This window comes from Macaca thibetana, chromosome 12 (genome assembly GCF_024542745.1).
Source record: "Macaca thibetana thibetana isolate TM-01 chromosome 12, ASM2454274v1, whole genome shotgun sequence".
In the NCBI taxonomy this organism is placed as follows: Eukaryota; Metazoa; Chordata; class Mammalia; order Primates; family Cercopithecidae; genus Macaca; species Macaca thibetana.
The window spans coordinates 1,765,240-1,792,166 of NC_065589.1; the positions used below are offsets into that span (position 1 = coordinate 1,765,240).

At 50.4% G+C, this 26,927-nt stretch overlaps 1 protein-coding gene across 22 annotated transcripts in view; it reads left to right on the forward strand.

The window, feature by feature from the left end:
• Positions 1–9,771: 9,771 nt before the first annotated feature.
• KIF1A (kinesin family member 1A) overlaps positions 9,772–26,927 on the forward strand; it is a 112,363-nt gene continuing 95,207 nt past the window's right edge. For 20 of the 22 annotated variants that reach the window (XM_050751998.1, XM_050752001.1, XM_050752002.1 and 17 more), the window contains exon 1: positions 10,475–10,611. The gene's annotated coding sequence lies outside the window, so the exon portion shown is untranslated. Of the gene's footprint in view, positions 9,820–10,474; positions 10,612–11,342; positions 11,362–26,927 lie in introns of those variants that run through there. The other 2 variants (XM_050751999.1, XM_050752000.1) reach the window with 2 other exon arrangements.

Genomic DNA, 26,927 nt, shown 5'->3' on the forward strand with positions numbered 1-26,927 from the left:
TTCTGCTTTTCCTTCTGCAAACTGTCCCTTTGTAGTCTCTGCCCATCTCTGGGGTCATCACTCTGATTGTTTGCTGTTGGTTTGCAGAGCTCCTTACACTGTCGGAAATCCCTGCATCTTCGTAAGTGTGGGAATCATTTTCCCCGTGTGGGGCTGGGGATTTCAATTTGGCTTATGGTGTTGGGCCATAGAGATGCTGGGGTTTTTGTGGAGTCCTCATCTTTTTAGAGGGCTCAGGTGATGTGTCACTTTTTCTCCATTCCAAGATACCACACACGGCCACCACGTTTCATCCCAGTCCCCTAAGGTTTCATTTTCACAAATTCATGTTGATTCCCTTGGGAATTTGTCTTGATGTCACTCACGTGTCAGGTGGGGATCCAGCTCTACATTTTCCCACAGTATCTGACACCAGTTATTAAATGACCTATTTCCCCAAAATTATTTGAAAGGACACCTTTGATCATAAAATTTTGATCTGTTTCTTCTTCAACACTGGCATCTTTTTAATTATGAGAATTTCATAATATATTGTAGTGTCTTATAGGGCAGATTCTCCTCATTCTTCTTTTTAACACATTTCCTGGTTAGTCTTGCACGTTTGTGTTTCCATGTGAACTTCTGTTGCTATTTCAATTGCATGGAATGTGTAGTTTTAATTTAGAGAAAACTAGCTCTTTTACAATATCGCCTCTTCCAAAAAGATGCTATGCTTTTCCACTAATTTACCTCTTCCCAGTGGATTTTCAAAGTTTTCTATATAATTTCCATATGAATGAGAAAGCCGTACATTTCTTGTTAGTTCCTGGCATTGCATTTATTCTTATTTTTATTTTATGTATTCTTTATTTACATATGCATTCTAGCAATTTTTGATTGCTATTATGATTGGACTTCTCCATTATAGGTTCTAACTGGTCATTGCTTTGTGGAAACTGTTGTCTTCTTGGTGATAGTTTTTCTTATCAGCTCCTAACTTTAAAAAAACTTAAAAAATATTTCTATAACTTTAGGGGTACAGATGGTTTTTGTTTTGTTTTGTTTGAGACGGAGTCTCACTCTACCACCCAGGCTGGAGTGCAGTGGTGTGATCTTGGCTCACTGCAACCTCTGCCTCCCAGATTCGAGCGAGTCTCCCGACTGGGTTCAGCTACTCTCCCAAGTAGCTGGGATTACAGGCATCCACCATCATGCCCGGCTAAGTTTTATATTTTTGTAGAGATGGGGTTTCACCATGTTGTCCAGGCTGGTCTTGAACTCCTGACCTCAGGTAATCCACCTGCCTCGGTTCCCAAAGTGCTGGGATTACGGATGTGAGCCACGGTGCCTGGCCTACAGTTGGTTTTTGGTTACATGGATGAATTGTACAGTGGTGAAGTCTGGGCGTTTAGTGAACTCCTTACCTGAAAAGTGTACATTGTATCCAATATGTAGTTTTTCATCCCATTCCCCACTCTCATCCTTCCTGCTTCGGAGTCTCCAGTGCCCATTATACCACTTGGTATGCTTAGTTTCCACTTATAAGTGAGACATACATTATTTGGTTTTCTGTTCCTGAGTTACTTCCCTTAGGATAATGGCCTCCAGTTCCATCCAAGTTTCTGCAAAAGGCATTATTTCCTTGATGTTGTGGTTGAGTACTATTCTGTGGTGTATATATACCATACTTTCTTTGTTCCCTCATCAGTTGATGGGCACTTAGGTTGAGTTCTTATCTTTGGAATTGTGATTTGTGCTGCAATAAATATGCATGTTGGTAGTTTAAAAAAAAAAAATATATATATATATAATGACTTTCTTTTGAGTAGATACCCTGTACTGGGATTGCTGGACTAAATGGTAGTTCTACTTTTCGTTCTTTGAGAAATCTCCATACTGTCTTCCACAGCAGTTGTACTAATTTACATTCCCATCAGCCGTGGGTAAAGCATTCCCTTCTCACCACATCCGTGCCAACATCTATTTTTTTTTTTTACTTTTTAATAAAGCCAGCACCTAACTTAAACTTATTGTTCCCTATAGCTTGTCACTCATCCCTGAAATTTTCTAGATAGATGATTATATCATCTACAAATAATAACTTTGTTTCTTCCATTCTAATATTTTAACCTGCTATTTAAATAGCAAAAAAAAAAAAAAAAAAAAAAAAAAAAAAAAAAATCTGTTTCTTCCCTGTACTGAACACTTGATACCAAATGTGAGGGTTATTTTCTCCACATCATCCAATTATCCAACTCTTCTGACACCAACTGGGTGTTCTACAATTTAGTGATGACACTAATTACCTGGAATTAGTGCAGATCCCACCGGTTAGGGACTTGGCCTCTCAAGACTGCCCCTACTTCAGATGACAGTCGTAAGTGGTGAGTCCCAGGTTACCCACACTTACGTTCAACTTGGCTACAAATCAGAGGTTTCCAGGACCCTCTCCTCAAGCTCAATAATTTGCTGACAGCTCACAGAATTCAGAGAAACATCTGCATGTACTGGATTATTATAGAGGAACTGCCAGGGACACAGATGAATGGCCACATGAAGAGGGACACAGGCAGGGTCTAGAAAGGCTCCGAGTGCAGGAGCCTCTGTTCCTGTGGAGTGGAGGGCACCACCTTCCCGGCATGTGCGTGTGTTCACCAGCCCAGAAGCTCTGCAAACCCTGTCCTTCAGGGATTTTTATGAAGACTTCCTGTGCTGGTCTGTTCCGGCTGCTGAAACAGAACACCTCAGACTGGATAATTGATAAACAACAGAAATTTATTGCTTATCGTTCTTGAGGCTGGGAAGTCCAAGATCAAGGCACCAGCAGCTATGGCGTCTGATGAGGGCCTGTTCCTCGTAGTTGGTGCCTTCTATGGGTCCTCCCCTGGCGGAGGGCAGAAGGGGCTCCTCAAACTCTTTAACGAGGGCACTAATTCTGTGTGTGACAGCTCCATCCTCATGACTGAGTCATCTCCTGAGGGTCCTACCTCTTACTACTGTCACAATGGGGATTAACCTCCAGCACGTGAACTGAAGGAGGACACCAGCATTCGGACCATGGCCCTTCATAACACAGCTTGACCTGCTGCTCAGTCGCCAGCCTCTCTCCTCTCCCCAGAGGGTGAGGGGGTGAGGCTGAAAGTTCCAAGCTTTTAATTATGGCTTAATCTTTCTGGTGAGCAGCCCCCATCCTGAAGCTATCCAGGAACCCATCAAGAGTTACTTAATTAGAGCAAAAGATGTTCCTATCCTCCAGGAAAGCCTGAGGGATTTAGGAGCTCTCTGTCATGACCTGAGGTCCTGAAACCAAATATTTGGTCTAGGAAGCCAACATTAGAACAAAGGATGGTCCTAGTACCCCATCGCTTAGGAAATTACAAGCATTTTAGGAACACAGTGTCAGAAACTGAGGGCAGAGACCAAATATATATTTATGTCACGTATTTTCTTCTCTTTTTAAATTGCGTAGGCGATTACTTCTAAATGAAACGGGGGTGAGAATGCACATCCTTGTATTTCACCTTCATTGTATTTCTCTGTTATTTCACCAGGTCAGCTATCGTTTATATAGGGCTTATGGTGTGTCCAGCCCTCGTTTCAGCATTTTACACATTAATTAATCAAATCCTCGCCACTGCTGTATGAGGTTGGTGCAGCTCTTATTCCAGCTGCAGAAGAGGTCATGGGCACAGGGGGCTAATGAACTTGTCCATAGTCATGCAACTGATGGGCGTGAAGCTGCCTGCTGCCCTGGGCTGCCCCTTGGCTGGACTCATCCACCGAGACCCTGCAGGGCTGCTCCCTCCTCAGGTGAAGGGATAAGCCACGTTTCCCCGAAGAGTGTGGTTGTTTCCTTTTTAACTAGAAATAGATGGCTTCGGCCGGGCGCGGTGGCTCAAGCCTGTAATCCCAGCACTTTGGGAGGCCGAGACGGGCGGATCACGAGGTCAGGAGATCGAGACCAGCCTGGCTAACATGGTGAAACCCCGTCTCTACCAAAAAAAAATACAAAAAACTAGCCGGGCGAGGTGGCGGGCGCCTGTAGTCCCAGCTACTCGGGAGGCTGAGGCAGGAGAATGGCGTAGACCCCGGAGGCGGAGTTTGCAGTGAGCTGAGATCCGGCCACTGCACTCCAGCCTGGGCGACAGAGCAAGACTCCGTCTCAAAAAAAAAAAAAAAAAAAAAAAAAAAAAGAAATAGATGGCTTCTTGGTCAAATGCCTTTTCAGCTCTACTAAAATCACACCATTTATTTTTATTTATTTATTTATTTATTTATTTATTTATTTTTGAGACAGAGTCTCACTCTGACACCCAGGCTGGAGTGCAGTGGTGCCACCTCGGCTCACTGCAAGCTCCGCCTCCCGGGTTCACGCCTTTCTCCTGCCTCAGCCTACCAAGTAGTTGGGACTACAGGTGCCCGCCATGCCCGGCTAATTTTTTTGTATTTTTAGTAGAGATGGGGTTTCACCGTGTTAGCCAGGATGGTCTCGATCTCCTGACCTCGTGATCCGCCCGTCTCGGCCTCCCAAAGTGCTGGGATTACAGGCGTGAGCCACTGCGCCTGGCTATTTTTATCCTGGAGCTTCCTAAAATGAATGCTTATATTCATGCCATCCCTAATACTGTACCACACTTGTATTTTCGAGAAGAATTTAGCCATGTTACGGGATCATTCTGATGTACTACTGAATTCTATCTGGTTGTGCTATGTAATTTTTGTATTCGTATTGCTGTGAAATTGGTCTGTGGTCTTCCACTTTGGGATCTCTCCACCGGGTTTTGGCATCAGTGTTACGCTGGCTTCACGACAAAAATTTCATCAGTCTCCTCCTTTTCGTAGCTATGGGTCACTTTAAGTAATATGAGAGCAGTCTAGATTTTTTAAGTTTAAAAGACTGAAATTATCTGGGCCCAGGCCCGCAAGGTGGCTGCTTTTTGAAAACTTCTTCCATGTTAGCGATTTATTTGGGGGTGGGCAAAGCCTGCTCCTCAACAAGAGGCCAGCACGCAGGGCCCCAGGGTGACCAGCATTCCTGGACGATGCCACTCCTGCCCTTGGCCACTTGGACAGCGTGTAGCCTCTGAGTGTGTGTGGAGAGGGCAGTGGGGGATGGGTCCTCAGTGCAGTTGTGGGGGCACTCATGTGAGAAAGTCTTGATCTAGTCTATTGGAGGGTGGGATTCAGAGTGTTGGTCCTGTCCTGCATCCCTGAACTCTGACCTCAGGAAGTTGGAACTGAGCAGGGATAGCAGAAGCAAGCCCCAGAGCTTGTCACACGCCGATCTGCCTTTCATTTTTCTGTTTAGAAGTTGAGAAATGATCAGGTGTTCAAAGAAAAACAATGAGATTGAAAGAAGAAGGGAAAGGAGGAAGAGGAGGAGGGGAGATGAAGGAGAAGGCGGGAGAGAGAGAGAGAGAGGAAGGGAAAAGAAAGGGATGAAATTAACAGCCTCTACCACGGGGTCTGTGAGCTGCGTCAGAGCAGGTGGCCCCGCATTCTTGGCTTAATGCTCTGCTGCCGCTGGCCAAAGATCCTTAATAATTTCATCTTTTGTGTTTTGTGGTGCCGACGGCATATTGAGGCAGGTGCAGAGGAGACGCACAAATCGCTGCCCACTTCTGCAGCCCCATCCAGATCTCGTGTTCACAGTGCCATGGCATGGGGTTCAGCAAGACTCACTCCAGTGCCGGGTAGACCAGGTCATGCCTGCAGCCCAGTGGGCGTGGCGTGAGGCAGCCCAGAAAGGCCATGCTTTCCATTTGAACCAGAACTTGTTCCAAATACAGAAAGGGGGCAATGGTATTCTAAGGAACACAAAGGACCTGGGACCCCATTGTATCTTTTCTTACTCATTTTACTTCCCTGTATTAGCCGAGCACTTTCACTGGAACGGTGGCATGGAAGGAAAGGGAAAGACAGGAAGACCCAGAGTTCTCCTTTCATCCCTCCTTCCTTATCAGTAAGCAGGAGGCAGTGAGTGTTGGTGCCAGCATCGAGAAGTGAAATAGAAGCAGGCAAGTGAGTAATGTGCATGGTTTTCATTGTTCTGGTAAGAACAGAAAACACACACAGATGAACTAGGAAATACGAGCTGTGTAATTTCAGTGATTCGGTGTATGAGCTGAAAGCTCTTCTATCTGCATTTAAAACTGGCAATTCTACGATAGAAAGATGAAGAGTGAAATTCATGCTGGCAATTTAAAATTTTAATGTTTCTTTACTGAGAATGGCATTAAATAGCAAGAAAACACCATGGCTAATCAAGAGAGCCTGGGGAATGGAGGAAGAGGTTTGTATTTTTAGCACCTTTAACTGCACTTTGCTGGGCTTTTGAACAAGGCACCTTTATTTCATTTCGCATGGGGCCCTGCATGTTCTGTCACTGGGCCTTTTCCCAGTGGAAAAACAGATGAGGTCTGTGAAGTGGGTGGAGGCTGCAGCCAGGGTGAGGGGGACCGGCAGGAGAGGCACAGTTTAGTCCTGTCTCCTGCCCGTCTTGGGGTGGCCTGGACCACGGGAAGTCATCCCGGGGACTGTTAGGGAGCTGCGAGGTCCTCCTGGGTGGGACAGCGCTGGAGACAATGAAGAGCTATCTGGAGAGCCTCCTCGCGGATGCCACAGGATGATGCAGCACAAGGTAGGGAAGCGGCTCCTCCTCTGTGGGCTCTGGGGAGCAAGGAGTGGTGATGGGTTTCAGGAAGGAGCCCGCACTCCGGGCCTTCCCTGCATGGGCTTGGTTTCTGTGTCTCCCCACTGCAGGCTGCCAGTAGAGCAGCTGCCGTCCCGACACCGTTGGGCGCTCACAGGCCAGAGTCACTCGACGCCCAAGGAATATGGCCAGCTGGAGAGAAAAACATGCTTCCTGGGGATCCATGTCAGTCCATGTCTCTGTGGCATTAGAGGAGGGGCAAGGGGTGACTGGGAGTAAGCCCATGCAGGACGGAGGGGAGGGGCAGGTGCAGGCAGAAGAGCTTCAGATCCTGATGCAGGTCTGAGTCCAGCGAAAGAGACCGGGAAAGAAGGGGCTTGGGTAGGAAGAGTCTCAGACTGCAGTCCCCTTCCCAGGAGCTTTCGATCAAGCTGATGGGTGTCCCTGATAAAGCTGCCCTTTGGAGGGTCTTGAGTGGGACGGAGGGGCCAGCACTGGTATCTCAGACTCTGTCTTTGATGAGGAGCAGTCAGGGAACAGGTGGCAAAGCTTAGTCTTGATATAACAGTAATTGCTATAAATGTAAGTGGGTTAAATTCCAATTAAAAGGCAGAAACAGATACGATTTTAAAATTTCAGCAATGGGTTGCCTAAAAGAGATATGCTTTAAAAAGATACAAAAAGCTTAAAATAAAAAATTTGGCAAAAGACATAGCAGGCAAATATGAACCAAAGAAAACTGGATTGACATGTTAATGATATTCAAATTTAAGGCAAAAAATTTAAAAAACTGCGAACACCAGACAAAGAAGGGCACACATGTATATGGGTGCAAGGAACCACAGAATGATAATGCACGTCTATCAAAATCATTCTAATATCTAAAAATATGGCCTCAATACACAGCAAGTAGCATGTGCCAGAACTGCTGGGAGAAGCAGATATTTTAACAATTCTAACTGGAGATTTTTAAAAATAATAATCATAGTTCACATTGATAAAAATTAGCAGAAATCTCCAAATCCTGATCAATACAATTAATAACCTTAAAAAACTTTTCTTTCTGGGATCTTACCTTACTGAGTGAACAATTCATAATTTTGAACTGTTACATAATATACAGAACTCTCTGCCCATCAAGCAGAGAATACAACCATTTTGAACACATGTAGAACATGTGTGAAATAGACTATGTGTTAGGACCTAAAGAAGGCTCAATGAATCCCAGAGGCACAGGGCCATGCAGACTGGGCTGCTAGCTTCTGTTCGTGCTTCTAAGTTCCCTTTGCCCATTACTCAGGAGACCACCTGAAATGGACCATACTCCTTGGGTGCCCCTGACCTCCAGCTTCCCCTTGGGTTCAGCCAAAGCACTACCAGATCAGGGGAGGAGGGAGAGTGAGGTCCAGGGTTTGCTGCCCTGGCTCCCTTCCTGGGAAATTCTGGCTGGCTGCACCCCTCCGCCTGAGCCTCTGCTTCTGCCTGCCCCCCTCCCTGCAAGCAGTAAGGCTGCAGTGCCACCAAGCCCTTGGGGCTCTCCAACCTCCTGCCCACACCTTTGTCAATAGTCTCTTTATCAAACACTTCTCAAATTACCCAATTTGAGTGTGCCATCTGCTTCCTGCCAGGATCTTGACTGAATACAGACTTGTTCTCTGACAATAATGCGATTAAATTAGAACCTGGTAACAAAAGGTTATAATTAAAGAAATGCTATTGAAAAGTAAATAATGTTATTAAATAACCCTGCGTTTAAAAGGAGATCATCAGGGACAGTAGAAAATATTAGATCTTAATGATAATGAAAACATTTTATGTCCAAATTTGTAAGACTCAGCCAAGGCAGTCTTGTAGAAGGAATTTTGTAGCTTTTAATATAGTAGATCTATTGGAAAATCAGAAGGCTTAAAAAGGAGCTAAGCATTTAGTTAAAGACAGAGGAACAGATCGAATCCAAAGAACCACAAGGGAAAGAAATAATACAGAAGGACAGAAGCAAATGAAATAACGGGAAAGACATTTAACAGAACTAAAAGTTAGAGCTCTGAAAATATTTAAAAATATTAAAAGAGAAAAATGTCAAAAACAAAATACAGGCTAAGTGCACGCTGGTAATCCCAGCACTTTGGGATGCCGAGGCGGGTGGATGACTTCACCTCAGGAGTTTGAGACCAGCCTGGGCAACATGGCAAAATCCTCTCTACAAAAAATGCAAACATTACCTGGGTGTGGTGGCACACACCTGTAGTTCCAGCTACTAGGGAGGCTGAGGTGGGAGGATTGCTTGAGCTGGGGAGGTTGAGGCTGCAGTGAACCAAGATGGCACCACTGCGCTCAAGCCTGGGAGACAGAGCAAGACCTTGTCAACAACAACAACAACAACAAACTGTAAAAAGCCAGAATATAAAGAAAAAAAGATATGCTAGTCACTTAAATATTAACGTGAAATAGATTAATTCCTAGAAAAATGTCAATTGCCTCGAGAAATAGAGAGCTTGCCAGATTAAAAACCATGAGGAAAACGGTGGTGATAAAGACCCCAGCCCCAGAAGCCCAGATGGTTTTATTGTTTCTGCCAATGTTGGGAAGAACAATTGATTTCTCTTTCATGCCGGTGGTTCCAGGAAACAGTGAAGGAGGAGGAGCTGTCTAGCTGGTTTCGGTGGCGCTGGGGCTGGGAGCGGGGGGCCCGTTTCTTGCAGAAGTGGATGCGAATCTCTCCCTGCCACCTGCAAGGTGCTCGCACGCAGCTGTGGGGACTGAGGTGAAGCCGGCTGTCCCTGGAGTGTGGATTAAATGGTTAACGGCCAGGCCGCTAGGGCAGCGCAGGCCCCCGCTGGGCGTCAGGGAGGCTTAGCCAGGCGACGCCAGGATGCCCATGGCAGTGGCTCGATGGCAGGGGCAGGGCTGGGGGGGACCCAGCCCCGGGGTTCAGGGTGGCCCGAAGTCCGTGCACCCCCGCACCGCAATGCGGGGAGGTCCCCGTGGGCGAGCTGCCCAGAGGCTTTGTCGAAGTTGCCCAGCCCTGGGACGGTGGAGGGAGGGCGGTGGCGCGCACGGAGATACCAGTCAGCCCCTGGAACTAGGAACGCGGCTGGGGGCGGGTGACGCAGGCTGGGGTTTGCCGGGGTGGCCCGCAAGCGACGTGTGACTTGGGGGTTCAAGGAAGTTAAACTGGACAGGCTGGGGTGAGGACAATGGGGGCCTGGAGAGGTGGGGCGAGAGGAGGGCGGGGGTCCCCACGAGCCGCGGCGGAGGCGAGGCGGCGGGTCCACGGGCTGGTTGCATCATCCCGCGGGGAGGGCCTCGGTCACTGCTGCTCTTCCCTGGCGCCCCGGCCCCGACGCAAGATGCGATTTCACCGCGCACCTGTTACACCCAGAGCCAGCATCCCTGGCGCAAGGAGCCCTCCCTCCCCAGCCCCGCCCGCCCCCCACGATGCGTCTGTCGCTGGCTCCGAGCGGGGGCAGGTGGAGGTTTTACGATTTCACTCGAAAGGGGCCAGGGTGGGGGAGGGCCCGGCGAAGGGTCTGCGGGCAAGTTCAGGTGCACTCGGGGCTTCGGGACAGGGCGTCGCCGGGTCCCTCCCCCGCGAGGTCTCAGGGGCGCGCCGGGGGAGGGGACGCCGCGTCCGAGCCGGGTGTCCGTCCCCCACCCTCCGCGGGGCCCGCCGCGGTGTCAGCGGTGACGTCACAGCCCGGCCCCGGCCCCCTCCGTCCCCAGCCCAGTTCCCGCGGCGGCCGCGTCGCCCGTCCCTCTCCCCGCGCGACAAACCAGCTGGCGACTGGAGCTCGGACGCCGCGCGCAGCCAACCAGCGCCTCGGGAGGGGCGCTGGGCGGGCCGGGCCGGGGGCGCGCAGCCCGTCACGCGGCGGCGCCGTCACAGCTCAGAGCAGCCGGCGAGCGGCAGCAGCTCCGGGCTCGGGAGCCCGCGCCCATGCCAGTGCCCATGCGGGGCCGCCGCCAGTGACGCCGGAGAGGTAAGGCAGGCGCCCGCCCGGCCTCCCGCGCCCTTCGCCCCGCATCTGCGCCCCGCAGCCCGCGCCCGCAGCCCGCACCTGCACCCACTGCGCCCAGGGCGGGGAGCTCCGGCCCTGCGCCCTTGTTGCGACCCGAAGCGCGGGCACTGTGAGGCCCCTTCCCTTCCAGACCTTCCTCTATCTCCGCAGAGAACAATGGGGGAAATTCAGGGGTGTCCGCCCTTCAGGTGCCGCTGGAAAAGGTCCCTTTGCCGCGATCTCAGCTGCAGCGGGCGGGGGTCGCCCTCTGGAGGGCTCGCCCGGCCGGCGGGATCGGGATACCCCCGCCTTTCCCCGGCTATTCCGCTCTCCTGGAGAGGAGCCACCTGCGGGGCTGCGGGAGGGGCTGCGCCCAGACGGCGGGGGAGGGGAGGGATGGAGAGCGGGGCTGAGGACGCGGATGCCGCACCTGGGAGGGTGCGCGGCTGCAGCGCTTCGGCCTGAGGGGAGAGCGCGCAGGGCTGCCGGGCGCGGGCAGCTGCTCGGGTCCCCGGGGTGGGGGAGGGCGGATGCTGGAGCCTGGAGCAAAACAGGCAGGCGGGGCGGGGTCTGCGGCGCTGGGGCCTGGCCACCCGCGTCCTTGCACCGCCGGGCTGCCCATCACCCCCTCCCACGCCAGAGACCCCAGCTCCCTTCCAGAAAGACCCAGCACTTGGGAGGGGCTGCCGGCGAGCACTGCCTGCGTCTCAGCCGCCAGCGCCCCTGTAACAGGTGTGGCCCGGCGGCGAGGGAGGGGCTGCGGGGCTGCCGGGTCTAGGATGGTGGCGCGCCCCCGGCGCCCGGGCTCGGATGACACGAAGGAATAGTGGCCGCGAAGACCTTCGCACTCCCGCTTTAAGCTGCCCCTCACACCGACTCCCCGCAAACCAGCGGCCCAGCCCTCTCGCTGGGGAAGGGCCGGGCAGCATCCCCGCCGGGAGGGAGGGTCCGCAGGAGCGGGGCGCTGGGCGCGGGTAGGTGGGGTTGGGGGGGCACTGCCGGCCGCAGGGGCGGGAGGGGGAGGGGAAGGAGGGAATGCCAAGTCATGGGGCCTGCTGGGCGCGAGCGCGACGTCGCCCGGCGCGGACCCGATGCGCGCCCACGTCCCCGGGAATAGGGACTTTTCTCCAGAGACTGGAGGACCCCCTCCCCAAGCAGCGGCCCTTTCCAAGGGGTGCCTGCATTGCTGGGATTAAAGGCCTGCCAGGGCAAGCGGATTGGATCTTGCGGCTGCGGAGAGGAGGCGGTTCGGAGAGGCCCCTGCCGCGCAGGGCTGGTACTGGCCTCACCCTGGGGACGCACAGCGCGACACCGTGCTCGGCTCTGCGGGACACCCTGTCGCACTCAGGCTGGCGGGACCTTTGCCAGGGAAGCCATGCCAGCACCCTTGTGGTCTGAGAAGGCAGCAGAGGGTTTGAAGGGAAGCTCTGGGGTCCACGTGGGGGTTGGGGCTGCACCTGCGGCGGCCATTTTGCAGGTGTGGTTGGCCACCAGCCTTAGCCAGGCTGTGGAGTGGGGCAGGTGTGGAGCTTGCAGTGCAGGGTGTGAGATGGGCCAGGGCCAGGGCTCAGGTCTGCCCTTGCATTGAACACACACCATCTATTTAGAGGGGTTCCTTGTTTGGTTGATGGGGTAGTTGGAGTCAAGACCCAGGAACCCTCTGGACCAGAGATGCTGTAAGGCAGCTGGCTGAGGGGCCCAGCGTGGGGTCGGGGGAGGGCAGCCTTTACCTGGGGTGAAGTCTCGGGAGGGCACTGGGTCCAAGGCAGGGCCCAGATGAACAGCTTCACTCTGGCTGCAGATGGATCTGAGGCCCTGCAGGTGTCCTCCCCGGGCAGGTCCACACGGCGGACAGAGGCTGGAATCAGGTGTCAAGGCAGGGTTCCCAGCCCAGACCCAGGGAGGTCCCTGTGGTGAGGGCCTGCAAGATGTCTGCTGTGTGCCAGCCCTGCTCCCAGCCAGGTGCTGCCCCCCGGGTGCCTCCTTTCCCCCTTCCCCACTGGAATGTCCCACAGACTGCCCCGTCTGGGGCTCTGGCTGGCCAGTCACAAACAGGTGGAGTCTGGAGTTCTGCCCAAAGCCCAGGGCTGATGCTTGGCTGGACTGGGATTTAAACTGCGGCCACTGCCCGGCCGCCCAGCCTGTGCCCCACAGTCCTCACTGATGTCATGACTGCTGACCTTGGGCCCACCATGTCCTTTGGGAGTAAGGTAGGGCAGTCCTCCCATGGGATTTGTGGAGGGTGGAAGGGGAGACGTGGGCTACATAGCCCCAGGAGGAGGCGCTGGAGGAGACTGAGGGCATCTCTTCAGGCCACTCAGCTGGGTCAGCCAAAGCCGGTGAGCTGGCTTGACGGGGGCGGGAGGGGAGACGTTCCCACAGAGCTCTGGTCCTACTGGATTGGGGTCTATGGAGGGGCTACCAGCATTAGGCTATTAGGATTGACTGAGCCCTGCACATGCCCAGCTGGCCAATCCTGTCAGGCCTGAGACCATCCGTGCACCTCTATCAGTGAGCTGGGAGGGGCCTGAGCTGCCACCACGGGTGGAGAGTGGTGGGGCCTGGGTCCCCGGGTGGCTGTGATTGGTAGGATGAGCGTGTGGTCATCTGCCTGCAGAGTCCAGGGACCTCTCTAGGACATTGCCACTTTCAGCGTTCTTAGGCCCAAAAGATGTGGCTCACCACCCCCAATATGGGTGGCCAAAGGGGCTTAAGGTGTCACCTCCCACTGCCCATCACCCACTCCATGCCCAGGAGCATCTCTGAGAACCCTGAGGGGCTGGGCTACACCCTGCCCCAAACCTGTCCATGGGTGGCCAGGGTACCCAGGGACACAGCCAGGCAGTGTGGGGCCTGTGTCCTTGCTGGGTTCTGCCCCTTAGGTGGTGGCCTCCGGCCACAGGCCCATCCCTGCCACAGGAGGGTTTGGGATCCCAGAGCTTTGCATCCCAGTCCTTTGGCATGGCACCTGAGCAGAGACAGGGGCACAGTGGCCCCACCTGACGAAGCCAGCTTGCTCTTTAGCTCCTGAGCCCCACTGGGATCCCCACCCTCAGCCTGGCTGGCCTCTTGCCACCCCAGTGCCCCCACCCCCAGGGCCTGGAGAACCCAGGGAACAGCCGGCTTGGCTTGGCCCATGTGCTCCAGTTGTGCTGTGGGGCAGAGGGCACAGTCAAGGTCAGCAGTCAGTGGAGGCTGAGCCTCCTGACCTCTCCTGCTCCTCACCAGCCCATGCTGCCAGCTTCGGCCTCCTACAGGCCTAGCGAAGTGTAGAGATTGATCCGGATGTGTGGATGTGGGACTTGGATGTGGGACTCAGAGGCTGGGGTTGCTGGAATCTGAGTAGGAGGGGCTGCTGCCTCTCTAAAGCCTCCTCACCCTGGATTTAATCTCCTAATCCCAGGCCTTGTGGTCTGGGCAGGCCCAACCCTGGCCGCCACAGAGCCTGGAGATTCAGATGGCCTTTGGGGGTCCCTCCTGCTTGCCATCCCTGCCAGATTTCAGGATGCCCTGGAGTCTAGGGAGGGCAGGCCAGTGCCCGGCTATCCAGGCATCCTGGCGCTTATTCCTCACCCTTCCTCACAGTGCCCTGGAGGGGGCCAGAGCAGTCACTTGGCCACACACACTCATAGTCACATGATCCACTCCAACACACACTGATACACATGCACGTACATGTACACACACATTGCACACACAGACACACACATGCACACACACACCCATACATTCACACACACAGAGACACTCATACGTACACACATGTTCATGCACACATGCACACTCACACACCCACACATGCATTCACACACAAACACACACAGACATACACACATGCTCATGCATGGCTATATACACACATACATGCATGCAGATATAGACACACACACACACACACACACACACACACGCACGCACACACAGAGTCTCTGCATCCCTCGTCCCTGTCTTTGTTCTTGCCTGGGTTTCTTCTCTTGAATACTTTCTATTCAACCTCCACATTAGGTTTTAGGCCCCCCTCAAATGCTGCCTCTGCCGTGATGCCTGCTGTCACCCCTACCCCTCAGATTGGCACCCCCTCCACAACCATAGGTTTCCAGGGGTGGGGAAGAAGACAGGGAACACTGATTGGGCGTAGCCTCCACTGTGCACCTCATGTGCTTCCCTTTATCCCATGCCACTCCACACCTGAACAATGAGAACAGCACCACTTGGCTCCGACCCCACTGAACCAGGTGGTGGTGGTTCCATTTTCCAGGTATGGAGACTGAGGTTCCTGAGAAGCCCATGTGGCTTGTGAAGAGAGGACCTGGGACTCCGAGGACGGTAGCTCCTTTAGTGCTTTCTGCCCGTCCCCCTACTTTTCCCTCCACCCCCATTGTCCCTGACTTCTCCCACCCCCATGGGGGCCAGCACGGTGCCTCACACAGAGTGAGGACTCAGTGCTCTTCCATGGCTGAGCTGGTTGTTTTAGCCCAGGTATTGCATTTCCTGGTGGAGTCCAGGGTGAGCTTTGGCCACCCTCTCAGGGGTTGGGGTGTCCTTGGGTCTCGGGGTCTCCTGTTCGGGGCCTACAGATTCCTGAGCGAGCCTGGCAGAAGAATGACAGCCATCCCCTATCCTCTGGGCCTCCCATGGGGCTCCTGAAATGCAGCTCTAGGGACAGGCATGGCCCTCGACTGCTCCTGCAGGGCCCCTTCCCTGAGGCTAGTAGTGCCAGGAGTACCCTCAAGGGGTTCCTGCCCCCACCTCAGCCCTGCCAGGAACTCTCAGATGGGCCTCAGTTTCCCTTTCCATCTGTCATCAGCTCAAGCCAGGACGGTGCAGGACAGGGCTGGGCTGGGCTGTCAGTGCTCAAGGTCCTGGGTCGGTGTGACTCCTGAGGGGCTGCTGTGGGGCTGGGGCGGGCTGTACTCAGTTGCTCGGTGTCATCTGGTCCCCTCTCTCCTCCTGCTTCCGGGGCTGGGGCCCCACCATGGCTGCAGGTCCTTGGGGCCTGGGAGGGCTGCAGCTCTAGGACAAGCAGTGGATGCAGTGGGGCAGGTGCAGACCAGAGGAGCACGCTTACGGCCTCACACCTTTTGCATCAGCTCTGTACTTAGGCAAGATGTTCTTGGTTGGTGTTTTATTTTCTCCAGCTCTTGGTTATCTTTATTTTATTTTATTTTATTTTATTTTATTTTATTTTATTTTAGAGACAGGGTCTCACTCTGTCACCCAGGTTGGAGTGCAGTGGTGCAGTCACAGCTCCCTGCAGCCTCAACCGCCTTGGGTTCAAGTGATCCTCCTATCTCAGCCTCCTGAGTAGCTGGGACTATGGGCATGTATCACCATGCCTGGCTAATTTTTTGTAAAGATGGGGTTTTGCCATATTGCCCAGGCAAGTGCTGAACTCCTGGGCTTAAGCAATCCTTCTGCTTTGACTCCACAAAGTGCTGGGATTGTAGGCATGAACCACTGCACCCAGCCTTTTTATTTTCTTGAATGGGTTTTTTCCCCTTTATGGCACCTCCACAAGTGGCCTCTGGCAGCTGCTTGCCATGTCCCCTGGATTGGAGTCTCTGTTTCTTGGACCCTAGAGCTGCTTGTTTCTTGGTTTCCTGTCTTGTTTTGCTGGAACACATCCTTGTGTGACTTCCTTGAAAGGGTGCATGAGTCTTTGGTGTGTGAGTGTATTTTTGCTGTGTCCTTGCTCTGGGTGGTAGTGTCTGGGGTGCTTCTGTTCCTAAGTAGTCTTCCTGGGAACTCTGAGGACAGGGTCACCGTGGCTTTCTGCATCAGGTCACTTATGAGCAGACTTTGTTGGCAACTCATGTTTTCTCCCTGGAAGCTTTTAGCATCCTGTCTTTTCCTTGGTGTTCTGACTCCATGTGGATGGGTGTAAGGGTGGGGTTCACATTTATTGGCACTTGGTGGGCCCTTCACACTGAAGTCAGGGTCTCTTATTCTATTTGTTTGTAATTTCCTCCCTTTCATTTTTTTCTTTTACCCTGAATTCATGGGTAGGTCTGTTTGGTTGCTTTTCTCTTGTATATTCTGTCTCCTTGTTTACATTCTAAAGTCCTTTGACTGCCTTTTCTAGAGGTTGTTTTTGAATCTTGAACGTCAGCTCTTACATTTTTCATCTCTAAAATCTTCGCTTTTCTAACTGTTCTGCCTCATAGCTTTCTGCCCTTGTTTTGAAAATGAGCATCTTCTTGAATCTCCCAGGTGTGTGGACAGAGGTTGTGCTCGGTTGTTTCGTGTCTGTTCCATGCTTTGCCTGTCCTTCCCACAGGGCCTGTTTTCTGCTGGCAGCTCTGGTCCTTCCCTTCACACTCTGTTCTCACGCCCAGGGAAGGCCTTCGTTGGCCCATCACACATTAGGGAGGCTATTGGTGGGAGCGGCAGGGCTGCTGCTGCTCACCCCGGAGTGGTTCTGACCAGAGCTGGGGTGGGGTGTCCATAGCAGGCCCTGGCTTAGGTGAAGGGGTGGGGCTGGCTGCCAAGCTGCCCCTGCATATCAGAATGAGGGGTGCCACCTTCTTCACCTCACTGAAGGCTTCACTCCTGCCATGGAGAAAGCCGTTCAGCTGCTCACCTGCGGGCACTGGCAGTGACCACTCTCGGAGGGTGGGTGGCGGGACTAGGGGTGCAGGCTTCCATGTTACCCTCACTTCTCACCTCTGCCTTCCACCGGGTGCTTGAGTTCCTGAGCCTGAGCCCCCTGCCCCTTCCCTGCCCTCTGCAAGTGGCACTTGGGGCTGAGGTCCCAGGAGATGCCTCTCCGATGCCCTTTGCAGTTGTGAGCTCTCTGGTGGGCTCTGGCCCTGTCTCATGGGGTCTCAGAGTGACCAGTGTGCCTGGCAGTCATCGGACCTGGGGCTCCTTACTCTCCAGGGGTGGACAGGACACTCCTCTATGACCATTGGTTGTAATTCTAAGAAAAACTTGCTGTGGTTTTTTTCTCAAACTCTTCAAGAAGGATCAGTGTTTCAGGAAGTGGCCCATGCCAATGCTTTGTTCTGGGCTGGCCCTGCTGGGTGTGCACATGGAGGGCCACTGGTCTAACTGGGAGCAGGTGGATCCCTGACGTGAAGGAGGATCCCCAAGGTGAAGGTTGATCCTTGAGGTGAAGGTGGATCCAGAGGTAAAGGCAGATCCTGAGGTGAAGATGGATCCCCAGGGGAAGGTGGATCCTGAGGTGAAGGCTGATCCCGGAGGTGAAGGTGGATCCCTGAGATGAAGGTAGATCCCCAGGTGAAGGTGGATCCTGAAGTGAAGGTGGATCCCTGAGGTGAAGGTGGATCCCCAGGTGAAGGTGGATCCCTGAGGTGAAGGTAGATCCCCGAGATGAAGGTAGATCCCCAGGTGAAGGTGGATCCTGAAGTGAAGGCAGATCCCTGAGGTGAAGGTGGATCCCTGAGATGAAGGTAGATCCCCAGGTGAAGGTGGATCCTGAAGTGAAGGCAGATCCCTGAGGTGAAGGTGGATCCCCAAGGTGAAGGCGGATCCCGAGGTGAAGGCAGATCCCGAGGTGAAGGCAGATCCCGAGGTGAAGGTGGATCCCCAAGGTGAAGGCGGATCCCGAGGTGAAGGCAGATCCCGAGGTGAAGGCAGATCCCGAGGTGAAGGCAGATCCTGAGGTGAAGGTGGATCCCCAGGTAAAGGTGGATCCCCAAGGTGAAGGCAGATCCCAAGGTGAAGGCAGATCCCGAGGTGAAGGTGGATCCCCAAGGTGAAGGCGGATCCCGAGGTGAAGGCAGATCCCGAGGTGAAGGCAGATCCCGAGGTGAAGGTGGATCCCCAGGTAAAGGTGGATCCCCAAGGTGAAGGCGGATCCCGAGGTGAAGGCGGATCCCGAGGTGAAGGCAGACCTCTGAGGTGAAGGGAGACCCAGAGGTGAAGGCCGTCTGGGCTCCAGGTGGACACCTGTGCAATGCTCTGCAGTGTGGGTTTCCCCAGCAGCTGGGCAGGGAGTGCCTGTGCCAGGCCTGTGTCCACCCCTCACCGTCACCCCACGCCTGGTCTTTCCTGGACGCTTCTTAAGCGGAGACACACTTTGTTGTCTGCCTTAGCGCCACCCCCATACCCCCTTCCACAGGGACTTGGCTTTTTCTGCCGATGCCCCCACCCCAGGGTGAGGCGGGAACTTGAAATGTCCCCAAAGCAACAGGGGAGTTCCTCCAGGGCCACCCTGCCCTCTGTGCCTGCAGTGACTTGCGGGGCATGGCCCGGTGTGGCCGGTGGGTCTTCTGCACGCATTTTTACCAAGTGCATGGATTCTGTTCCCTCCCCTCTGTCCCGGGGCCCCTGGCTCAGGGCTCATGGTCTCCCTTTCCTGGAGTCACCACAGCCGGCTGGCCACACACACATGAATGGCCACCATCCCCCAGCCCTCTTTCCCTCTCCTGCCCATGGGCCATCTTCTCTGTCCACTTCCTGTGGATGCATCCTGGGTCTAGTCAGACCCTCAGACACCCATGGTGTTGCCTCTGTGTCCCCAGCGCAGACACCACCCTGCCACCAGCAGCTTCTCAGCCTCTTCTTTTCCTCCGGGCAGTCATCCCAGCCCCTCTGGCTTCCTCCCTGCCACCCTTGAGCCTGTGCCCTCATCTCTGGCCACTCCAGCCAGTGTGACCTCACCCCACAGGACCAGTTCATGCTTCTTGTCTCTGATGACTTCCTGCCCCACCTGTCCCAGAGGCTGCCCCTCTCTGTCTTTGAGGGGAGCTCACCCTTTCTCCTGGGCTCCGGCATGTGCTGTGTCCGGCACTGTGACCCGCAGCTCACCGCCTTCTCAGGGGTTCAGCTGTGTCAGACCCCCATCCTCAGCTTTACCTTCTGCCATCAGCCACGCCCACAGGCTCTGACAACCCTTGGGGCTGCCTGGTTCCCTCTCAGATTGGCTGACAGAACAACTTCTTGAAGATAGTTACCTTTCTTTTCTTTTCTTTTTCCTTTTTTTTTTCTTTTTGAGATGGAATCTCACTCTGTAGCCCAGGCTGGAGTGCAGTGGCACAACCTCTACCCACTGCAACCTCTGCTTCCCAGGTTCAAGCGATTCTCCTGCCTCAGTCTCTCAAGTAGCTGGGATTACAGGTGCCTGCCACCACGCCCAGCTAATTTTTGTATTTTTAGTAGAGACGGGGTTTCACTGTGTTAGCCAGGGTGGTCACGAACTCCTGACCTCAAGTGATCTGCCCACCTCGGCCTCCCAAAGTGCTGGGATTACAGGCATAAGCCACTGCAATCAGCCAATAGTTACATCTTTAAAAATTGTGTCATGTGGTAGCAAAAATATACAACAAAGAATACAGAATAATATTACAACCAACGGCCACATGCCCATCAGCTTTCAAAACAAGGCATTTCCAACCTGCTTCCCAAGGGCAGCACTGGCAGAGGGCTCACGGCCACCCGGCATCTCGGCCGACCCACCTCACCCTGGGGAAGAAGAGGGACAGATGGGGCCTGGCGGGAGGGAGGTCCCTCCATGTCACCATGGTGAGCACATCGAGTGGCTTGGTGGCGTCTAGGCCCTTAGACCCCCTCCACACCCATAACTGTGAATTCGGTGCCGATCGCTCCTGGAGTGTCATCATCCACCCCAAGTCTATGGAGTGCTGCTTGTGTGTTTGAAGCTTTGAGAGGGCTGCAGCCGACTCTGCATTCGTCTGCATCTTGGATGCTGGGCGTTTGGGCTGTTTCCATCCATTCTTTTTGCATTGATAAATCATGCTATATTTGGGTGTATTTCTCCTGTGAATATGTACAACATCTACTTGCAGAGTTGCTGGGGCACATGGTCTGCAGCCCTCCAGATGTTACCATGTTATTTTCAAAGTGGTGGCACCTGTTCACTCCCAGGGTGAGCTGTAAAGCTCCTGTGGCCTCCTGCTGACAGTGCTTGGTGTGCCCCACTTTTAAATGTTGTGATCTGGTGGATACAGTTTGAAAATATGGTTTCCGAATTACTACCGTGGTTGAGTATCTTTTCATGTAAATTGCCAGTTCGTATCTTTTTGCCCATTTTCTTTTGTGATGTTTAAAATTTTTATTTTTCTCTGTCCTCTATATATTCTGCGTACAAATCCTTCGTTGGATTGTATGTGTCGCAGATACCTTCTCCAGGTGGGTGGGGTTCTCGTCACCGTTTTAGTGATACCTTTTGATACCCTACCTTCCTTTTGGTGTTTTCTGTGGGTAAAGAGATCCTTTCGGCTGGGCACGGTGGCTCACACCTGTAATCCCAGCGCTTTGGGAGGCTGAGGTGGGTGGATCACTTGAGGCCAGGAGCTTGAGATTAACCTGGCCAATGTGGCGAAACCCTATCTCTACCAAAAATATGAAAAATAAAAATAAAAATAGATGTGGTGGCGCATGCCTGTAATCCCAGTTACTTGGATGGCTGAGACACAAAAACCTTTTTTTTTTTTTTTTTTTTTTTTTATACTTTAAGTTCTAGGGCACTGTGCACAACATGCAGGTTCGTTCCATAGGTGTACATGTGCCATGTTGGTTTGCTGCACCCATCAACTCGTCATTTACATTAGGTATTTCTCTTGAATCCTGGTGGCAGAGGTTGCAGGGAGCCGAGATTGCACCACCACACTCCAGCCTGGGCAAGAGAGTGAGACTGTCTCAAAAAAAAAAATAAATAAATAAATAAATAAAATCCTTCCCTAGGGGTAGTATGAAGATAAAACTCTTCTTTGTTTTCTTCCAAAACATTTGTTGTTAACATACAGGTCTTTAATCCACATGGAATTTATTTGACATGTAAAGGGATCTAATGGTATATTTTCCATGTTGCCAACCAGTGTTCCTTCCATCGCTGGTTCGGTCGTCCGTCCTCTCCTACTTGCTCTGTAAAACCACCTTTCCCCGAGATCGAAAGGACTGTGCTTCTGCAGGTCTGTTCCTGGGGTCCCTTCTGTTGCACTCGTGGTGGCCTCTTCCTGTCCCAATACAGCCCACCTTCATGCCAGGGCTTCCTACTCAGGCTCAAGGTCACAGGGCATGTTGCCTTCTGCCCTCTGGTCTTTTTTTTTCTTTCTTCAGACTTGTTATTGATATTCTTAACATCTTACTCTACCATATACGTTTTTAGAAGCAACTTGTCATGATTCACAAAAAAACTTGAGTTTTCATATGAAACGTCATTGAGTTTTCAAATCAATTTGGGTAAAATTAAATGTTTTCAAGATATTGAGATTTCTTTTCCATGAATAAGTTATAGTTCTCCATTTATTTAGATTTTCTGCAATGTTTCTAGTAGAGTTCTACAATTTTCTTTATAAAAAGTTAGTGACGGCCGGGCACAGTGGCTCACGCCTGTAATCCCAGCACTTTGGGAGGCCGAGGCGGGCAGATGACCAGGTCAGGAGTTCGAGACCAGTCTGGCCAACATAGTGAAACCTCATCTCTACTAAAAATACAAAAAATTAGCCGGGGGTCGTGGTGGATGCCTGTAATCCTAACTACTCGGGAAGCTGAGGCAGGAGAATCACTTGAACCCAGGAGGCGGAGGTTGCAGTGAGCCGAGATCACGCCACTGCACTCCAACCCCAGGTGACAGTGTGAGACTCCATCTCAAAAAAAAAAAAAAAGTTAGTGACACTTATTCCTAGGTACTCTATAGTTTGCATTATTATTTTATTTATTTATTTATTTATTTTTTAGAGAGAAGGTCTTTCTCTGTTGCCCAGCCTGGGGTGCAGTGGTGTGATCATAGCTCACTGCAGCCTCGAACTTCCAAGCTCAAGTCATCCTCCTGCCTCAGTCTCCCAAGGAGCTGGTACTACAGATGTCGCCACTACTCCTGGCTAATTAAAAAAAAAAATTGTTTTAGAGGTGGGTCTTGCTATGTTGCTCAGGCTGGTCTTGAATTCCTGGGCTCAAGTGATCGTTCTACCTTAGCCTCCATGGTAGCTGGGACTACAGGTGTGAGCCACTGTGCCAGATTGGGTTATTATTTTAAAGGATACCTTAAAATATGTTTTAATTCTTTATCTCGGATAGATAAGAATGTTCTTGATTTCTACAACCTTATTGAACCTTCCTACTTCAAATAATTTTTCTTTGGATTCTCTTGATTTCTGTGTAGATGAGCTAGTGGTCTGCAAATAATGACAGTTTGGTTTCTTTCTTTCAAATTCATATTATGTTTGTTATTTTCCTGTCTTACTGGTCTGGCTAGAACCTCTCCTACAATGTTAAACAGAAGTAGAGATAGCGAGCATCCTGGACTTGTTTCTGAATTTAAAGGAAATGTTCCTATCCTAGGCTTAAGCAATCCTCCTGCCTCAGCTTCTCAAGGACCTGGGACTATAGGCGTATGCTACCATACCTGGCTAATTTTTTTATTTTTTATTTTGTAGGGATGGGGTCTCACTATGTTAGCCAGGCTGGTCTTGAGCTCCTGGGCTCAAATGATCCTCCTATCTCAACTCCCTAAAGTGCTGGGATTTCAGGTGTGAGCCACCATGCCCAGCCTCATGCATATTCTTTTAAAGTGCACACAGAATGTGTGCTAAAATTTGCCATATGCTGGTCATAAAGCAATCATTTTACCATTAAGTGTGATGTTTGGGTAGGTTTTAGTAGATAGGTATTATGAGGTTAAAAAAGTTTTCTTTTATTCTAATATTGCTTAGAATTTTATCACAAATGAGTCTTGAAAATTATGGAACGCTTTTTAAGTATCTATTGAGGGCCTCATATTCTTTCTTCTTTAATTTGAAAATTATAATAACAGCTATCCTAATGTCAAGTTATACTGGTATTCCTGGCATATGCTTACCTACATTGCCCTTTTTATTTGTTACTGTATTTTCTTGCTAATTTTTCAGACTTTCCTACCTATGTTCATCAGTAAAATTGGTCTATAATCTTTCTCAAATTTTTCTTGTTTACTTTGATGCTAAAATTCTATTAACATCAATGAATGAGCTAGGAGTACAGTTGGCTCTCCATATCTGTGGGTTCTGCATCTGTGAATTCAACCAGATCAAAATTTTTGGAAGAAAAGAATGGTTTGTCTATATTGAACATGTACAAACTTTTTTTTCCCTTGTCACTATTACCTGGACAATACAGTATAGTAACTATTTATTAATACATAGCATTCACATTGTATTTGGTATTATAACTAATCTTGAGATGATTTAAAATATATGGAAGGGGCTGTGCGCAGTGGCTCATGCCTGTAATCCCAGCACTTTGGGAGGCCAGGGCAGGCAGATCACCTGAGGTCGGGAATTCAAGACCAGCCTGACCAACATGGAGAAACCCTGTCTCTACTAAAAATACAAAATTAGTTGGGTGCAGTGGTGCATGCCTGGTGGTGCATACTAGGGAAGCTGAGGCAGGAGAATTGCTTGAACCCCGGGAGGCGGAGGTTGCAGTGAGCCAAGATTGCACCATTTCACTCCAGCCTGAGCAACAAGAGCGAAACTCTGTCTATCTCCCTCTCTCTCTCTCTATATGTGTGTGTGTGTGTGTATATGTATATATGTGTGTATATATGTGTCTGAATATATGTGTATGTATGTGTATATATATGTGTGTATATATCTGTGTGTATATATGTGTGTGTGTGTATATATGTATATGAGGATGTGTAGGTCAAATGCAAATACTACACTAGCTCATATGAGTGACTTGAGCATCTGTGGATTTTGGTATCTGTGGGGGGTCCTGGAACTAATCTCCTACTGATACTGAGGGATGACTTTATATTCTTTGAGTGTTTCCCTCTCTTTCCTCCATTCTCATAAAGAGTTTGTATAGGATTGATACTATGTTTTTAAAAAAGGTATGGTGGAACTCACCTGTAAGAAGTGTCTGAATCATCTACCTTTTTGTGTGGGTAGATTTTTTAACTATTGGATCAATTTCTTTAATAATTGTAGGAAAATTTGTGTTTCTATTGCTTTTTCTCGTAGTTATGCATCACATTTTCCTGGTTCTTGGCAGATCTAGTAATTTTTGATTGGATGCTAGACATGATTTTTATATTTTAGAGTGTCTGACTTATATTTCTTGCTTTAGTGCATGTTGGGCTTTGTCTTGGCAGGTGCTTAACTTACTTGAAGACCAGTTTGATCAGTTGAGGCCTGTTCTTAAACTTTTCTAGAGTTGGTCTGGAGTAGACCACTTGCAGGAATAGTTTAGTCCCCCACCTAGGGCACGCCTTCTCCAGGGTCTCCACGGACTATCTGGAGTGGAGGCTCAAGAGGACTCCCTATTCTGGCTGATTGGATCACAGATGTCTCCTTACTTTGTGTGAGTTTTGGGAATCGTTCAGCTTACAACGGCCCAGTCTTTTTGTGTCTGGATTATCTGGGAATGGACTAGTACTCTGAAAAGACTCAAGGGTACCCCTGTGTAAATTTCTGGACTTCTACTGAGCAGCTCCCTTCTTCCAGAACTCTTAACTCACAACCTCCAGCTGCCTCCGCCCACCCAAACTCTGACCGCCATCTTTTCAACCTGTCCAAGCTGCCAAGGTGCTTGGGTCCTACCTCGCTGTGCCTGCCTCCAGGGAGATTTGGAGTGACCATAGGGCTCACCTAGTATGTGCCCCTTCTCTCGGGGATCACAGTCCTGCACTGCCTATTGTCTGATGTTTGAGCACAGTTATTTCTGTATATTTTGTCTTCTTTGCTAGTTGTTGTTTACAGTGAGAGGTTAAGCCTGGTCTCTGGGTCTCCACCATGACTGGACATGAAAACTCCACGTTTTGCTAGGAGTGTTTTCATTTCCATTTAGTAAGTATTTTTATATTTTCATCATGATTTTTCCTTTGGTTTGTTATTTATGAGTTTATTTTTTAAATTTCTAAACATATGGGTTTTTAATTATTTTTAAATTAATTTTTAGTCTAATTGTGTTCAAATTACATGGTTTATTTGATACAGGTCTTTGAAAGCACCGGGAGTTGCTTTATGGTCTAGTACATGGTAGAATATTGTAAATGTTCATATGTGGTGGAAAAGAATGTTGCTCTAATTTTCTGCAAGAGGCACATATGTCCATTAATTCATGATTATTGTGTTACTCATGCTATGCTCTTACTAATTATATATCTGCTTGATCTACCAATTAGTGAGAAGTGTGTTAAAATACCTGTCACGATAAATTAATGAATTCCTCCTTATTACATGACTCTGAACTTTGGTTTTATATTCTCATCCTTTTTTTCTTTCTGGGGTCATTTTGGGTAATTTTTCTCTGACATATTTTCCAGTTCATTAATTCTGTGTTGAGCTCCATTTAATTTGCTGATTAGCCTGTCTGCTAAGCTTTCAGTTTTAAATAATTACATTTTATTTCTAGAAGTTCTGCATGGTTCTTTCCCATATTTTACCCCATTGTTTTTCACTTCTGCTTATTTCTTAGAACATTTAAGCCAACTTATTTTTATAATCTGTATTCGACAATTTTAATATCTGAAGTCACTGAGGATCTAATCCCTCTCTTCCCTCTTTCTTTCTTCTCCCTTCTCTCCGCTTTCCCCCCGCCTCCCTCCGCTCTCCCTCCCCTCTCCCTCCCCTCTCCTTCCCTTCTCCCTTCCCTTCCCTTTCCTTTTTTTCTTCCCTCCTTTTTTGGCGACTCTTGCTTATGGTGAATTGCTTCTCCAAGTGTTTGGTAATATTTCATTGTGAGCTAACATTTGACTGATGTTCATCTTCGGGAATCTTGGGGCTGTGGGAAAGGAAGCCTTCTCCTGGGAGGATTTGTATGTGCTTTGTTAGGTGCTTTGGGTGCTAACTCCTGAGAACTACTCTGAGCTAACTTCTCAAATTTGGATTTCACTGATCATGCAGGTGTTGTAAATTTGAAACCCAAACTTTATGAGGACAGGCGTCTGGCCTTAAATTCTCAGTAACACTGTTTTTTAGCCACCTAGAGCTGGGTGTCATTCAGATTAATTCCCCTGTGTTCCTTTTTTTACCCAGCCTTCCATTTCACAGAGGTTGTAGCTTTGAAGCATTCAATTTTTGTGGTGACTTGGTTCTATTCTCACTTTATGTGTCTTTGAGATCCTACCTCCCATTCCCCCAACAGCAGGTGAAACCAAATTCTTTGGGTTTCTGGTATCGCCAAATGCCAGTAGCTTTGTTGCCACCTTAATTTCTTCTCCTTCTTCCTCTTTTTTCTTTCCTTCTGAGGAGTCCTCTTATTTTCTTCTGATGTTTGTTATTTATCCTGAATTTCTAGGTGCTTTATAATGGAGGGTGTCTCACCCACCATACTGCAGAAGTAGAAGCCTCCATTCAGCCCTTTTGCTCTCTGTTGGGAAATATTATTTA